Raw genomic sequence first — 17200 nt, 5'->3', positions numbered from 1 at the left:
TAGGGATTTAGCTCAACACAACATTTGAAATAAAACACTGTTGACAGTGCGGCACTCTCTCAATACTTATTTTTGCCCTTTTGGCAATATAGCAACACCACCTCTTTATTGTTCATCATCCAAAGGTTACAAGTACTACATTAGCCTACAATTCAGGCTATTCACACAAAATATAAGTTACAAATTGAAACATGCTTCTCTCCATTGATACCATCAAACCCTTGAGGAACAATCATGGAGTTTAAGGAGAAGGAGGTGTCTTGCAACGAGTAAAGGTAGACAAATCCCCTGGTCTGGATATGATATTCCCCTGCACTTTGAGGGAGACAAGTGTTGAAATTGCAGGGCCCCAGCAGATATACTCAAAATTTCCTTAGTCACGGGGTAAGTGCCAGAGGATTGGAGGGTGGCTATTATTGCCCCGCTGTTTAAGAAGGGCTCCAAGAGAAAACCAGGCAATTATAGGCCAATGAGCCTGACATGAGTAGTATGTAAATTATTTGAAGGATTTCTGAGAGATATATAGTTATTTGGACCATCATCAGCTGATTAAGGACAGTCAGCATGGATTTGTGCATGGCAGGTTGTGTTTAACAAATGTTGTAGAGTATTTTGAGAAAGTTACCAAGGTTATTGCAGCAAAGACTGTGGATGTTGTCCATATGGATTTTGGTAAGGCCTTTGACAAAGTTCCACATGAGAGATTGGTTCAGAAGATTAGGTCACTAGGTATACATAGAGAAGTTGTAAACTGGATTCAAAATTGGCTTGGCCGAAGAAAACCGAATGGTGGTGGATGGATGCTTCTCAGACTGGAGGTCTGTGTCAAGTGGTGTTCCTCAGGGATCTGTGTTGGGACCATTATTGTTTGTTATCGATATAAATGATCAAGATGATAACTTGGTGTAGAGCTCATCGAAAGAACCAAAGACTTGTTGATCCAAACCAAGGCTTTTATTAGCAAAAGACCGGAGCTCTTCACAGGTGGCCGACCAATCCGGAATGATCCGACCTGGCTAGGGACACAACCCTTTAAGGCCCAGACAATAGGTGTGGCTTAGCTCTCAGCCAATCGCTGTAAGCACAGTCTAGATACAGTAACTATATACACTATGTACATTAGTGATAGATCTGTACTATCACATTGACCCCTTCTTGGAGAATTGACCCTGGGAAAAAAAAACAAAAACGAGGGAGAGAATGAAAGGAAGGGGTAGGTCAAGGACTGTAGCGGTCAGGGGGTCTGACCATCCGGCGTGACCGCCGTGGTGCCGGGATTGGGGTCGCTGGAGTGGTGTCGCCAGCGGGCTCGTCGGGTGCGACTGCTCCGTCGCTCAATTCCCCAGTCATGTTGTCGGCAGGGTGGCCCGGGTCATTGGGGTGCTGTTGGTCCTTCTGTTGCGGCATGGGGCCTGGAGAATAAGGAGTTGGGGGGTTTGCTGGGTCTACCGCGTCCTGAGCTAGGTCCCGCACCGAAACAGTGTCCTCCTGCCCGTCTGGGAACTCAACGTAGGCGTAATGTGGGTTCGCGTGGAGTAGAGTCACTCGGTCGACCAAGGGGTCATTCTTTGAGTGCTGGACATGGCGTCGCAAAAGGACGGGGCCAGGGACGGTGAGCCATGCCGGTACAGTGGTTCCTGATTCGGATTTCCTCGGGAAAAGGAACATCCTTTCGTGGGGGGTGGCATTTGTTGCAGTACATAGGAGGGAGCGGATGGAGTGTAAGGCACTAGTGAGAACCTCCTGCCAGTGAGAGGTGGGGAGACCTTTAGACCGGAGAGCCAGTGTAACCGCTCTCCATATGGTGGCATTCTCCCTCTTGACCTGGCCGTTACCGCGTGGGTTATAGCTCGTGGTCCTGCTTGAAGCAATACCACACTCCAGAAGGTACTGTCGCAGCTCTGCACTCATGAATGAGGACCCCCTATCACTGTGGATGGAATTGGGGTACCCGAAGATGGTGAAAATACTGTGAAGGGCCTGTATCACTGAGGTGGCAGTGGTGTCTGGGCGAATGGGAAGCAGGAGTACTCGTCGATGGCTGTAAGGATGTAGGTATTATGGTTGGTCGATGGTAGGGGCCCCTTAAAGTCTACGCTAAGACGCTCGAAGGGGCGGGTGGCTTTGATAACGTGGGATTTATCCGGACGGAAGAAGTGGGGCTTGCATTCAGCGCACAACGAACAGGCTCGGGTCATGGAGCGGATCTCCTCGACTGTGTAAGGTAAGTTGCGCGCCTTGACAAAGTGAGCAAACCTAGTGACCCCTGGATGACAGAGCGCCTCATGGAGTTTCCATAGTCTGTCCATCTGTATGCTGGCACACGTCCCCCTGGAGAGCGCGTCAGGCGGGTCGTTGAGCTTACCAGGCCGGTACAGGATGTCATAGTTAAAGGTGGAGAGTTCGATTAAAGCCTTGGTTTGGATCAACAAGTCTTTGGTTCTTTCGACGAGCTCTACAATTTTATTAGCAAAAGTCCGGAGCTCTTCACAGGTGGCCGACCAATCCGGAATGATCCGACCTGGCTAGGGACACAACCCTTTAAGGCCCAGACAATAGGTGTGGCTTAGCTCTCAGCCAATCGCAGTAACTATATACACTATGTACATTGGTGATAGATCTGTACTATCACACTTGGTGAATTGAATCAGCAAGTTTGCTGATGACACAAAGATAGGAGGCGTCATGGACTGTGAGAAAGATTTTCAAAGCTTGCAGAGGGATCTGGACCAGCTGGGAAATTGGGCCAGTAAATGGGTGATGGAATTTAATGCAGTTAAGTGTGAGGTGTTGCACTTTGGAAGAGCAAATCAGGGTAAGACATACACAGTAAATGGTAGGCCATTGAGGAGTGAGGAGGAGCAAAGAGATCTGGGAATACATATGCATTGTTCCCTGAAGGTGGCGTCTCATATGGATGGGGTTATAAAGAAAGCATTTGCTATCTTAGCCTTTATAAATCAAAGTATTGAGCATAGAAGTTGGGATGTTATGTTAAAGTTATTCAAGTCATTGGTGAGGCTACTCTTAGAATAATGTGTGCAGTTCTGGTTGCCCAGCAGCAGGATTGAAAGAGTGCAGAGAAGATTTACTAAAATGTTGCTGGATCTTCAGGAGTTGAGTTACAGGGAAAGTTTAAACAGGTTAGGACATACTCCTTGAAAGAAGGATGAGGGGAGACTTATAAGAGGCTTATAAGGTTATGAAGAGTATAGAGAGAGTAGATGTGAGTAAGATGTTTCCACTTAGATAAATATGAGAGGTCATAGCTTTAGGCTGAAAGGAGAGAGGTATAAGGGGAGCATTAGGGGAAAGTTTTCACTCAGAGAGCAGTAGGAGAGTGGAATGAGCTGCCATCTGATGTAGTGAATGCAGATGCAATCTTAAAAATAATTTGGATAATACATTGATAGGAGGGGTCTGGAGGGTTATGGAATGAGAGCAGGTCAGTGGAACTAGCTAGCACAGACCAGAAGGGTCGAATAGCCTCTTTTATGTGCTGTATCGTTCTAGGGTTTTATAATTCTATGGTACCAAGATTCCTTCAAACTGCCCATATGAGCACTGAGTGCTCCTTCTCCAGGGAAAGACAAGCACACAGATGTCCTCAGAAAAGGGGTATGCAGTTAGTCTGAACTGATCCCCAACTGCCTGCTGCCTGGACCCATGGATGGCAGTCTTGGCCAAGACCAGTACCAGAATGACAAGGACAACCCTTGGCTGACCCTCTCTTTCCTCAGTATCAGGTGCCAAAAGATCAGGAGCTTGGGGCTGAAATGTAGCCAGAACTTGAGGAGCGACCCCTTCAAGCACGCGAGCAGGCATATAGCACACTGCATATCTACATGAAACTCATTCTCAGTCAACTCGCTGAAGTGCCAGACAGCTGGTGAGTTCATGAATCGATTCAACTTGTGACTAGGCCCACCACTTTTACATTTTGCAGGAAAATTATGGATTTCTGCTCTATTTTCACACTCGCTGTAATGGCCAAGGTGCCATTGCTCCCCACCATTGCCTTTGTTCATTTCCCAACAGTGATAGTTGGGGACAAGTATTATGACCGCATTCTCGTCTTCCAGTGATACAAAAGAATTACTGGCCACATCGGTCACTGAAGTCATTGGCCCAACGCGACTGCTGTAAGGTCCAGGTCTTTCAGAAGACGAGTCTGGCAAATTTACGAACAACAAAGAAATCAGACCACTGTATCAAACAATAAACCAAAACTTGCCAAGACGAGTCTCATGTTGACTGAAGTCGTGCTAGCTCAGTCCTCCTCAGTGCACACCATTCATATCGAAACAAGAGACTGAGATGTGAGCCCTTTATCTGGATAATGAAATAGCAGAGCGATGAATAGAAATCCCCACATGCTTCACGAACTGGTTCCCTGGCAATCCACCATAGCATCCCGAACTCCTCAAAGGTGAGGGCCAAGCTTCCAGGCTTTCGAGGCGCCATCAGAAAGTCATCAGTAACAGACTGCTGAGCTAATCAGTGATAAACCAGTGGTGGAGTCATCGATGTTAAAATATAGAACAGACCAGCATAGGATGCCCTTCAGACCACAAGACTGTGCCAACTAATCTCAGCATCCTGCATATGGTATGTTTCCTTCCATTCCAGCCTTTTCATGTGTTCATCTAAAATGCCTCTTAAATATGGCTATCATCCCTGTTCCAAGTATCTGTGTGAACTTACCTCACTGATCTCTTTAAACTTTCCATTTCTCACCTTAAGCCCACACACTCTTCTATTTAACATTTCCACCCTTGGAAAAAGATTAGTTAGGCCAGCCTCTTTTTGGCAATGGACTCTGCTCAAAGTTTTTGGGCCCCCTTCTCTTCCTTACTTCTTCTCTACTGACTACATAAAAACAAACAAAATATTTTATGCTTCCTTTACATCTGCTGTTCCTCGGGGGGGGGGGGGGGGCAGGGGGCATACGGCATACAGTCCCTGTTGAGTGTGGCTGATCTACCTATCTATTACCGCTCATAATGTTCTATAGTTATGCCTCAATCTTTGAATTTCCAACGGAAACAATTTAAGTTTGGGCAACATCTCTTTTTAGCTAAAACTATCCAATCCAAGCAACATAATGATGATCCTATTCTCTAACCTCACCAAAGCTTCCAAATTCTTCCTATAATTTGGAGATCAGAACCACACACAATATTCTAGCCACAAGTTTTTATTCATGACTTCTCAAATTTTATATTCAGTGCCTGGACCAGTGAAGTGTGCCTTATTCCTTCTTTATTGTCCTATCCACATGTTGTCACTTTCAGGAAGGGCTTCTCTCCCAAGATCCCCCAGGATGTGAACCCTATTTATTGTATATTTTCCTCTTGCATTTTATCTCTCAAAATGCTCCATCTTGCACTTGTCCAGATTAATTTCCATATGCTATTTCTCCCTCCAAATTTCCCATTGGTCTAAATTCACTGTCCATATTGCACGTTGATTATTACCAGAGTTTACAAGGTAAGGTATCATTTGTATAATATATTTTTTAAAATACTCTGGTATTAAAATATAAAGAAATTGTTCCCTATGCAAGTCTAAATGACAAATGGCAATACTGAAAAAACAGGCTGACAAAGGTTTCTCAACAGAAAACAGTCATTGCGTTCGGGCACCTGCTACACTTAGTCATACCTTGATGAAGGGCTCAAGCCCGAAATGTTGGTTATATATCTTTATCTTTGCTACATAAAGTGCACTGTTTGGCCTGGTGAGGATCTCCAGCTTTGTGTTTTTACAGTAATTCTAATAGTCTTTCCATGCAGTCTGCATGCCAAACTGCATGAGTTTTTCAAGCTTTGTTGGGACCAAGGTAAACTGCCTCAGGATCTTCGTGATGCCACCATCATCACCCTGTACAAAAACAAAGGCAAGAAATCAGACTGCTCAAACTACAGGGGAATCACGTTGCTCTCCATTGCAGGCAAAATCTTCGCTAGGATTCTACTAAATAGAATAATACCTAGTGTCGCCGAGAATATTCTCCCAGAATCACAGTGCGGCTTTCGCGCAAACAGAGGAACCACTGACATGGTCTTTGCCCTCAGACAGCTCCAAGAAAAGTGCAGAGAACAAAACAAAGGACTCTACATCACCTTTGTTGACCTCACCAAAGCCTTCGACACCGTGAGCAGGAAAGGGCTTTGGCAAATACTAGAGCGCATCGGATGTCCCCCAAAGTTCCTCAACATGATTATCCAACTGCACGAAAACCAACAAGGTCGGGTCAGATACAGCAATGAGCTCTCTGAACCCTTCTCCATTAACAATGGCGTGAAGCAAGGCTGTGTTCTCGCACCAACCCTCTTTTCAATCTTCTTCAGCATGATGATGAACCAAGCCATGAAAGACCCCAACAATGAAGACGCTGTTTACATCCGGTACCGCACGGATGGCAGTCTCTTCAATCTGAGGCGCCTGCAAGCTCACACCAAGACACAATAGAAACTTGTCCGTGAACTACTCTTTGCAGATGATGCCGCTTTAGTTGCCCATTCAGAGCCAGCTCTTCAGCGCTTGACGTCCTGCTTTGCGGAAACTGCCAAAATGTTTGGCCTGGAAGTCAGCCTGAAGAAAACTGAGGTCCTCCATCAGCCAGCTCCCCACCATGACTACCAGCCCCCCCACATCTCCATCGGGCACACAAAACTCAAAACGGTCAACCAGTTGACCTATCTCGGCTGCACCATTTCATCAGATGCAAGGATCGACAATGAGATAGACAACAGACTCGCCAAGGCAAATAGCGCCTTTGGAAGACTACACAAAAGAGTCTGGAAAAACAACCAACTGAAAAACCTCACAAAGATAAGCGTATACAGAGCCGTTGTCATACCCACACTCCTGTTCGGCTCCGAATCATGGGTCCTCTACCGGCACCACCTACGGCTCCTAGAACGCTTCCACCAGCGTTGTCTCCGCTCCATCCTCAACATCCATTGGAGCGCTTTCATCCCAAACGTCGAAGTACTCGAGATGGCAGAGGTCGACAGCATCGAGTCCACGCTGCTGAAGATCCAGCTGCGCTGGATGGGTCACGTCTCCAGAATGGAGGACCATCGCCTTCCCAAGATCGTGTTATATGGCGAGCTCTCCACTGGCCACCGTGACAGAGGTGCACCAAAGAAAAGGTACAAGGACTGCCTAAAGAAATCTCTTGGTTCCTGCCACATTGACCACCGCCAGTGGGCTGATAACGCCTCAAACCGTGCATCTTGGCGCCTCACAGTTTGGCGGGCAGCAACCTCCTTTGAAGAAGACCGCAGAGCCCACCTCACTGACAAAAGGCAAAGGAGGAAAAACCCAACACCCAACCCCAACCAACCAATTTCCCCTTGCAACCGCTGCAATCGTGTCTGCCTGTCCCGCATCGGACTTGTCAGCCACAAACGAGCCTGCAGCTGACGTGGACTTTTTACCCCCTCCATAAATCTTCGTCCGCGAAGCCAAGCCAAAGAGAATAGTCTTTCCAGAGATGCTGACTAACCGGCAGAGTTTCCACTATTTTCCATTTTTACACAAAAGAGACACTTTTGAAACAAGCATTGAAATGCTTTTTGCTAAGTGCCAGCCCATTACTGAAATTCAAGAAACATAAAGTGTCGTTGTCAGGAAAGTCTGCAGATGCTGTGGTGTAGTGCAACACAAGAAAAGCGCTGGAGAAACTCAACAGGTCACACAGCATATCTTGACGATGGGCTCAGCCCCGAAATGTTCATAACACTTCGCTTCCCATGGATGCCGTATGACCTGCTGAGTTTCTCCAGCACTTTTGTGTATGGCATGATAATATCTACCCTGTAACTAATCAAACAGAATGTACAAGAACATCATGTCCAATGTTCTATTCTTTTGAATTAAATGGCTTCAAAAGTCGTTTCCTTTCTCGGTTGGGTTATCTCAAGATCCAACAAATTTTAGAAGAAGGAAATGAAACATTCACAAGTGGACAATCTGACCCAAAGTACTGGTTTGATTTTTTTTGTTTGGCATGAAGGGAAGTGAAATGATGAGTGCTCAGGGTCTCAGGCTGTGAAATCAAGGTTCTGCCTCACTCAATCCTAGATTGAAACAAATACTGCACTAAACTGTAATCTAAACAATAGCTGTAATTGTTCCAATCTCTTTTTCTCTGATGTAAACATGCACAACATACCACAGATAACAGTAGAGGTAGAGCTCCCAGTGTCTGGTTTTGGATACTAATCTGACAGTTGTTTGTCACATGCTTTAAGTACAGAGACTCAGAGTGGCAGAATGTGACAGTACTGTCAGAGACAATCTAACTAGATGATGGCTAGAACCCCATAGTGTGTTCACAACCTACGGGGACAGACCAAGATCTTGCCAACTTCAATATGGTGGCATTTTTAAATATTTTCTAAAGCAAAAAGTTGGCCCAACTTGAATCCAGCACTCGAACAAAGACCATACTTACTCTAAAGTTATTATTGTCGATCATGCATAATAGTAAATTTATATAAAACTAATTAGGTTTTGCTCTTTAATTTCAAATAACTTTTTGACTGGTTCAGTTATATGCTTACCTATGATTTCTATTGACATTTCCAGAGAAATTAAAATGCCCAAGTTTGTAAGATAGCGTACAGTGCAGGACAGAGTTGAACAAGTGGGTTGAGTGCAATATGTGTGCTGGAGAAACTCAGAAGTAAATGGTAACCAATGTTTCGTGCCTGGGCCCATCGACAGGTGCACTGCAGGAACTCCTTCCCATCAGTTGCACAGATTGCCAGATGGCCTTGCAAATTCTTCCTTCTGTAATTCCCGCATCGGACTTGTCAGTCACCAACGAGCCTGCAGCCTGCCTCCATAAATCTTCATCCGCGAAGCCAAGCCAAAGAAGAATTCTCCACAGCCTCTCTCTCCTAACCAGGCATAAATGTCTTAATCAGCATCTCGTGAATTTGAATTGTCCAAAGGATATGAGTAATTCCAGCAGAGTATTCACTTGAAAGGAATTGCACTTCTCATCAGATTATTTATTCTATGTTTTCATCTTAACCATTCATGTAAATAAAAAGCATATTTGATTTAGATTTCAGTCAGATATTGAGGTGAGCTTTTAAACACCATAAGCAGTCAGTTCGCATTTTGGCAGGGTTTCTGATCTACTGAATATTGTGTGACATTTAAAACTAGATTGTAAGTATTTTGGGTAATGTCTGAGTCCATTTAGTGAAGCATTTAACCAGGGTGAGTCATATTTTGGACTGTTTTATGTGGTTTGAGGTCATTTTTAGAGGTATTTCATGCTAGGTTTATATGGTATTTGAGCCCAGTATCTTGTGGGGTTGAGCTGGTTGATTTGGCGTGTCTGCTGTTTGAGACATGGCATTTATCTCCAGTTTATATCACATTTGTGCCCAGTTTGTGTGGTTCGTGCCCAGTTTTCATGATGTTTACGCAGAGGTTACTTGGTGTTTGTCCCCAGTTTCCATGGTATGTGTGTCCAGTTTCTCAGTTTAGGTCACAGGTGTGTGTTCAGTTTTCCAGTTTAGAGTCATAGAGTTTTATGCCACAGGAACTGGCCCTTTATCCCAATTTGTCAATGCAAATTAAGCATCAGTACTATTTGGCTGCATTTTGGTTCATGTCTATTGTCTTATCTCTTACAACCCTTTCTATCCATGTATCTATCTAAATATCTTTTAAACATGACAATTTTCCCTGCCACTTCCACATACCAACCATCCTCTGTGTGAAACATATACTTCTTACGTCACTTTAAAATATTTAATCTGAACTCTCAGCCCTCTGACTTTGGATTCCTCTACCCTGGAAAAAAGCCAATGACCTACTTACTTTCCTTTGCCCCTGTGATCCTCTGAATCTGCGTTAGGTCTCTCATTAGCCTCCTAAAAGCCCAGGGAGAAAGGTCCCAGTCTATGTAGGCTCCTCTTAAATATCAAGTCTATCAATCATTCTTGTGAATTGTTTCTGCACCCTTTTCAGCTTAATGATATCTTTGCCAGAGCGGGATGACCAGAATTGGCCAAAATATTCCAAGTGTAGTCACATTAATGTCTTGCACAGTTGTCACATGATGTCCCTGGATCCCCAACTGATGAAGGCAAGAATGTCAAGCACCTTTTTTTCCTGCCACATCTACATACCATGCACCAGTTTGTGTCTACTTTACATAGTGCTTGGGTCCAGCTGAGTGCCCAATCAATGTGATTCTTTCCTTCCGTTACTCTCATCTCAGGTGTGCCAATATTTACTTTGCATTATTTCTGCCAGTTTGTACTTATTAGGAGCTCTGTGTGCCTGTGGTGTCAGGAATAACATCCTGACTGGTTATTTGGAGCTGGCGAGATTGAATGTCTGACTGGGTAGCTATGTAGGCTTAGTCTCCTTCCAGTTTCATTACACTTACTCTTGGCTAGTGTGACAGGATGTTTTAAATAACAAAAAAAAAGTCATCCAATATACATGATTCTGGCTTTAAAAGGCTGTAGAATCTGATTACAAAAGCACTGGTGCTTCTATCCTGATGTCCTGCCTTTTCCTCAAATCCCACAGGAATCAAAAATCTAATTGGGATTGGGAGATGCTGAACCTAAAAGATACCATGTTATGGTTGGGACAATAATTTAGGGAATATGATAATGCTGTCACCTACCCCTGGGACTGACCGTGGTACTGGGGCAACACCATCTCCAACTTCTGGGACTGTGACAGTGGGTCTGGAACAATACCATATCTCACCCCTGGGACTGTGACAGTGGGACTGGGACAACACCATCTCTCACCCCTGGGACTGTGACAGTGGGACTGGGACAACACCATCTCCCACCCCTGGGACTGTGACAGTGGGACTGGGACAACACCATCTCCCACTCCTGGGACTGTGACAGTGGGACTGGGGGAACACCATTTCCCACCCCTGCGATTGTGACAGTCGGACTGTCAATTCCCAAACCAAACTCACCCGGGGGACATGTAAATTGATCCTTTCTTCGCCTGTTGAAATTTGTTTTCAACCAAGGCCAAAAGGGATCTGCTTTCACAGTTATTGCAATAGAGCGGGTCAGCAAGTCAAACGCGCCAGCACCTCGGCACTCACAATCCCTTGGACCCATCTATTCGGACAAAGCACCGAGACCCCAGAGGCGCAGAGCCCTCGCCCCAAAGAGGGTCCATTGACGCTGTGAGTTTAGTATGATTTGGTGGCAGTGTAGCCGCGGCGTCGAGACACTGTTGATCCCGTGTCTCCGTGATCCGAAGTAAAAGCATTTTCTTTATCGGTCAGAGTTTGAGGAAGCAGGTAACGAATTGTTCAAATATATACAGTCTATTTTTAAAAAACTTTACATCACTAACTACAAATATTAAACAAAACAGGAAGCCTAGTTGGGTGAAAACTAAGTTAAAATATTCACATCAGCGATGCCTGGGCAGAATTTCAAACAGAACGTCGGATTAGCGCAGAGGAATAGATGGAGAAAGAATCGAGAGAGAGGATAGAGAAACGGGGGGGGGGGGGGGGAGATGAGAGATGGGAGAGAGGGAGAGGGAGAGAGAAGGAGAGAGGGGGAAGGGAGGGAGAGAGAGAGTGAGGAAGAAGAGGAGGAGGAGATATAGCCGAGGAGGAATGAATCTGGTGAAAGAGGGAGATTGCGGGAGGGTGATGGATCGTGTGGGAGAGGGAGGGACGGAAGGAAGGTAGGTGGGGTGGGGGGGAGGACTGGAGGTGGCCGAGGCCCTCAGCTGTCGGAGTATTGACATTTGGGACGCGGTTGGCTCCTCCTTCTCCTCGCTTAGAACGTGGCAGCTGTTCACAAACTCGACTTGTTCATTCCTCATTCAGCGTCGAGAGGGAACAAAAATGGCCATTTATTAGAATACTTGTTTTTTTTTAAATTGTTCTCCACGACACAAAAGGCTTTTCATTATGTAAGAAGGGTCCCTTTGCAAAAAGAAACAATAACTCGAAACTGTCTTTTAAAATCTTTCTAATAATAAATTCAATTTGATTGTCTCCATTCAGTGTGTGTTGAGCGAGCGTGGCGGATCCGGCTCCTGTGTCGCCGCTACAGACGTTCGCGCTGTGCGGTTTGGCCACACAACTCCGCAAACATGAAACGGTTTTTGAAAAAATTGTCGAGCTAGGTTTTAAAATCGAGTTGATCGGCAACAAAATGCGCGTTTCTGCTAAAGACGACGCAAGGAAGCATCGGTGTAAGTCTAACTTCACACGGGCGTGACCCGTCTGTACTTCTCTCTGAAATGTTGATACTTATAGTGGCCCTTCGGAGTCCGTTGACCGCAATATCATAGAAAGTTACTGAATGAATAAATAGAGGGTTCCGTTGTATTAAAATTCTAATGGTTATACTTGGGATCAGATCGTCTCTACCATTAAGATGTGTGGCTCCTACAATTAAACGATTATTGGATTGCCTGATAGTCTTCTCAGACTTGATTTAAAGCTACTCGGTGGAATTTTGCTGAAATGGCGAGCCTCGAAGGGCCCGTGTAATCACAGATTGAATTTTACACATGAGCAATCAAATGGAATTCACACACACACACACACACAAAATACCGGGACGATTTATTTCTTCCATCTTATCCGTGTTCAATTAGACGAGGTGTTTCAAAGTCTAAACTGTAGCCCCACTTTAACTGCAGGTTAAGAGGCGAATTGTCAGCCACTCTCCCTGAGTGAATGGCGACGCTCGATAGGGTTAAGATTGTTGACAGTTGAAATGTCTTTTTTATTGGTTTTCCAGACTGTTGGCGGATTGCGGTTCTTTTAGTAAGATTTGGCTCTATGGCGGAATATCAGTTGTTGGTTTTGGTTTGAGAAAAACCTTACTACCATTATCATTACTTTGCGAGATTGAAAGAAAACTTGTCCTGGTTGCCAGGACTACCTTTAACTACCTTTTTACTCTCAAGGTAAGTTGATGGGGATGAGATAACTCATCTATTTCCCGGTATTCGCAGCGTGGCTGGAAGTGACCCAGTATAATACGGCGAAACGACTTGCGAAGTCAATATTGATAAACAATATTACGTCTGGCTGTTTTCCTTATCAGAACAGGTGCTTTAACATGATAGCAATTCTAGTCAATTAACCCATTACACGTCCGTTTTATTTTATCGATTTCTTTATGGTCAGATTTCACACAATAACAAGATTGGACATCAGTCCACTGGTGTACCCCCGGTGACCGCGCACGCTGGGGTCAATAGTTAGACAAGCCTCCAACTGCCCACTTCTGTAGATTTTTTTCAAAAGTTCCAATAAAATGGCCAAGCGTGGGGAACTGGACTGCAGAAATTCGCCAAATATTGTCACAAGTTAAATCATAATTTTAGAAAGGCTGTCCACTTCAAAGATTGACGATTAACGATCCATTGGTTTGAATAGACGAGTGGGTGAAATAAATGAGAATCTCAAACAGAGCTGGGGGGGTGGGGGCGGGCAAAGCCTTCTTAAAGGAAACAACGATTTTCAAACTCATTTTTAGATGGAACTCCTCCCCCTCTTCCACCACCACCCCACCCCCCCCCCCCCCCCCCCCCCCACCCACCCTCACCCCCACCTCCACCACCACCTTTTCAGGGACGAGCACAACTTGACACAGAATCTCCTTCAATAATTTAGAGCGTTGATTTTATTTTGTTTAAAACCACTAATCTGGACATCATAGATCTGAAATGCTTAATGACTGAAAGAGAAGTAGACATAAAACTACTTGCACACGTGTTAATTCAAAGTCTCCGCGAACTGAGCGTCCCCTTTCTCTCATTATAGCCGAAGGCTTCACAGGTAACAACTCTTGACATCGTTTTAGGAAACAACAGTGGCAGTTTCGAGTTATGAACACACACACAACATACTAACCTCTCTCTCTCTCTCTCTCACTCACACCCACACACACACAGGGTTTGCACGCATTTGGTACATATCGAACTCTCGAGATTTCGTTATATTTAAATATTGAAGTGTATTTTCTCGAGCCCACTGAATATCTGATACTGTGTCGAATTCCTTGAGCTCCTACAGTTAAAACTGAAATCCATATTTAAGTCATTAGCAAGATGTTTAACGTTTTGAAACTAATCAAGCTGAATCTAAAACGAATGAGAAAAAATCTAGGGACTCACCGCATGCACCGTGAGAGTAGGCCCGTTTAGCTGGCAATGTCGCACAAAATGAAGGACGTGATGGAGGTTGCACTCGGAGGCCAGACACACGAAGAGAGCTGGAGCAAATTAAATAAAATACATTTCGTAACGTGAAATCGCAAGATTTACCAGAACGTAAACTGAAATTGGCAAAATGACCTAAACAAAAAGGGGGTTTAATAATAGCTAAATTTCAACAACTCCAACTAACAAAGAACGAGAAACTGCAGCTACACAAGTCCTATTACAACATTATTGACATGAGCCATTATAGGACGAGGGTCAGCTGTGGGTGAATCAGACCTTTATAGAATTGTTCCAACTAAAAGCTGCTTCCCACCTCCAGCCCGTGAGGTTCCCCTGGCTCTGACCCTTTTCGCCCGCAACTGTTTTCCGTTTAAATATGTGGAAAACGGAGTGAATTTGAGGCCATCGCCCTTTATCCCGTTCATCGTGCTGGCTGAGATGGAAAAACCTTAGAACTCCCGGTTCTTTCGCCACCCACCTTAAATCTGCATCCTTTGTTTCTTGACACTTGGGCTGTTTTACTTTATTAGTGATATTCCTCGTGTAATGTTCTCCAGCTCTGAGTTTTTATCTGCTTTTAGCCTTTATATTCGCCAGCTTCATTGCAGTGAGCCTGGTATGTTCCGTTTTACAATTTAGAAATATCTCCAAGCAATTTCAAGGCACTGGCGAACTTAGAATTTCCACCCTCATTGCAAGTGCGCGCCGTTTTATGGGTTACGTGTGAGGATTTCTGGTTAACGACTGGAGTCTGCAGGAAGAACTAACACGTGAAGAGGTCTTTCAGTTTACAAAAGTTCGCCGAACGCCAGATCGCTGCAGGATCCCACATGAGTTCATTGTCACAGTTCCGCGCTCAAGATCTGTGTCGGTTGCCCTTCGACTTTATCGTCTTGATGAAACTTTCACCCCGCGCCCATATTTTAAACCGACTGACATTTACCATATCTCATTTTAGCAATAGCAAAATGAGATTTGGGGTTTCAATAATAAGGTGTTCACTTTACATAATAATATTGAATGGGTACGTGCAACCGAGAAGATGTCAGACTAGTTGCTAGCATTGCTGTAGTCCTGGATCAGTACTGGCCCTAACAAATAGCAGTAGAACTGGACAGGTTCGAGCACAGGCACTCGCACTAAACTGGGACGGACGTTGGATGAGGTCTGGTCTCAGCAATGGGGCACTAAACCTTGCCCTAACGCTGGTACTAATACTGGCATTGACACTTGGACCAACATTGGCACTAGGACTGACATCACCACTGTAAGTCATAAAGACCAGTACATATATTCACGGATGTGAAGTGAGTCAGGAGATTTGGGATTACGCCAGGAAAAGGGGCCTTGGGATAAAAGTTCACCTATGATCTTACAGGCGCCAGTTCACCGTTACCGTTATCGTCAACGTTATGCCCTAAAACGCCACTTCTTAAAGATGGCCACAAAATGTGTCCTTCAACACCCGAATGAGAGTCACCTGTTTAAGAGAAGACATGAGACCAACCTACAAGTTTGCATTTAATTACGTTCAACGAATGCTATACGGAGATATTTTGGCACCTCTGCCGGTAGTGGATAACCTAAGTTGCCGCTATATTGTACCTACTTGCATTTGTTTTCGGTGAAACCATATATATATATATATATATATATATATATTATATATCTATAAAATATCAAGCTGCGCTCTTGGGTACAGGTAGAGTAAGATCAATAATGTATTAAAGTTTGAATACTCTTTCATGGATTACTCATTAATGGATGGGTTTTGGACATGCATATAAATATTAAAAAACTTGCTGTTTAAAAATTCGCATTGTTATCGCCTTTGCAAATCAGGTCAGTGTGCGAAATAGATAGACTCTCAGCAAGACGACAATTATTTTGAAGAGTCTGGTTTTATTTTTTGATTGTCCCCCACAATACGAAACTATCTTCATTAATATTCAACCAAGCTAAAAAAAATATTCGCAACAGCTCATAATCATTTGATTCGTTGTTTGCAAAACAGAAAATTGTGGGATTTGAAGTGGTTTAAAATGCTGCTTGACATTATCTTGAAATATCCCGAGTCTTTGACTCCAGGTCTGTGCGGTTAATTAAAAATGTATTCATGGATACGAATTCGAGCACAACCGAGGCGCCTGATTGAACGAAGACTTGAAAACAGTTGCTATCTCTTAATTTAGGCGTTTCATAAATGCTTGCATTGGGACACAGAGATTATTTCTGAAGCAAGCGAGACAGTATTTTCAGTGAACGATGTTTCTGGACCATTTGTGCAGAGGACCTATTTTGCGCGAATCGATTCAATCGGTTTGAAACTATTCGGTTCCCTAACTATTCCTGCTGGACGCTTTAAACTGAAATATTGTAAATGCAGTTGTGGTTTGTTTTATGAAAAACAGAGCGGGCCATTGCAAACTTTATTTGCAAAACTAAAGCGGTGTAGGAGAGCGGTTCGTGATGTCCTATTTCAGCTTCAATATGTCAGTTCTGACATCAAATTGCTTTTAATCACTCTAAATCCCAAGTGCTGTTATTTAAAAGTTGTGTTTTATCTCGCAGTCACTTGATCCCGTAAAGGGAGCTGTCAGTTCCCAGGCACCTGGGTCTGAATGATGTCTTTGTGTCCTTTACCCTCAGGAACACACCAGCCCCTCTCATTATGCCACGGCCTTCTTTAATCTAGCTCTGTACTTACAAAAAAACCATTCAACATTTCATCTGCATTTTAAGTTAATTAAGCGTGGGTATTGTTCGGAACTGAGAACCAAATTATTCTGTATTATTGTAAACGACTGTTGATCGATTGGGAGACAGCAACACATGATTCCACTACAGAACATATCCTTGAATAAGTATGGGCCACCACCCCTCAGACAGCCAACCATAATAAACCAGCGGGCATTAAGAATATCGCCAGCTTTTAGAATGATTTAGTTGTTCTAATTTTTAGCCAGAAAACGTAACATTCGAT

At 44.2% G+C, this 17200-nt stretch overlaps 1 long non-coding RNA gene across 1 annotated transcript in view; it reads right to left on the bottom strand.

The window, feature by feature from the left end:
* Positions 1-15411, bottom strand: part of LOC138739032 (uncharacterized) — a 53258-nt gene extending 37847 nt beyond the window's left edge. Inside the window, exons 1-2 of the long non-coding RNA XR_011341966.1 lie at positions 14696-15411; positions 14170-14267 (exon numbers count right to left, since the gene is read on the bottom strand). This is a non-coding gene — a long non-coding RNA (uncharacterized lncRNA). The remainder of the gene's footprint in view (positions 1-14169; positions 14268-14695) is intronic.
* Positions 15412-17200: the final 1789 nt, after the last annotated feature.

The sequence above is a fragment of the Narcine bancroftii genome, chromosome 7 (genome assembly GCF_036971445.1).
Source record: "Narcine bancroftii isolate sNarBan1 chromosome 7, sNarBan1.hap1, whole genome shotgun sequence".
Taxonomy (NCBI): Eukaryota; Metazoa; Chordata; class Chondrichthyes; order Torpediniformes; family Narcinidae; genus Narcine; species Narcine bancroftii.
The sequence above is the reverse complement of the archived record's forward strand: the minus strand, read 5'-3'. Positions and strand labels throughout refer to the sequence as shown.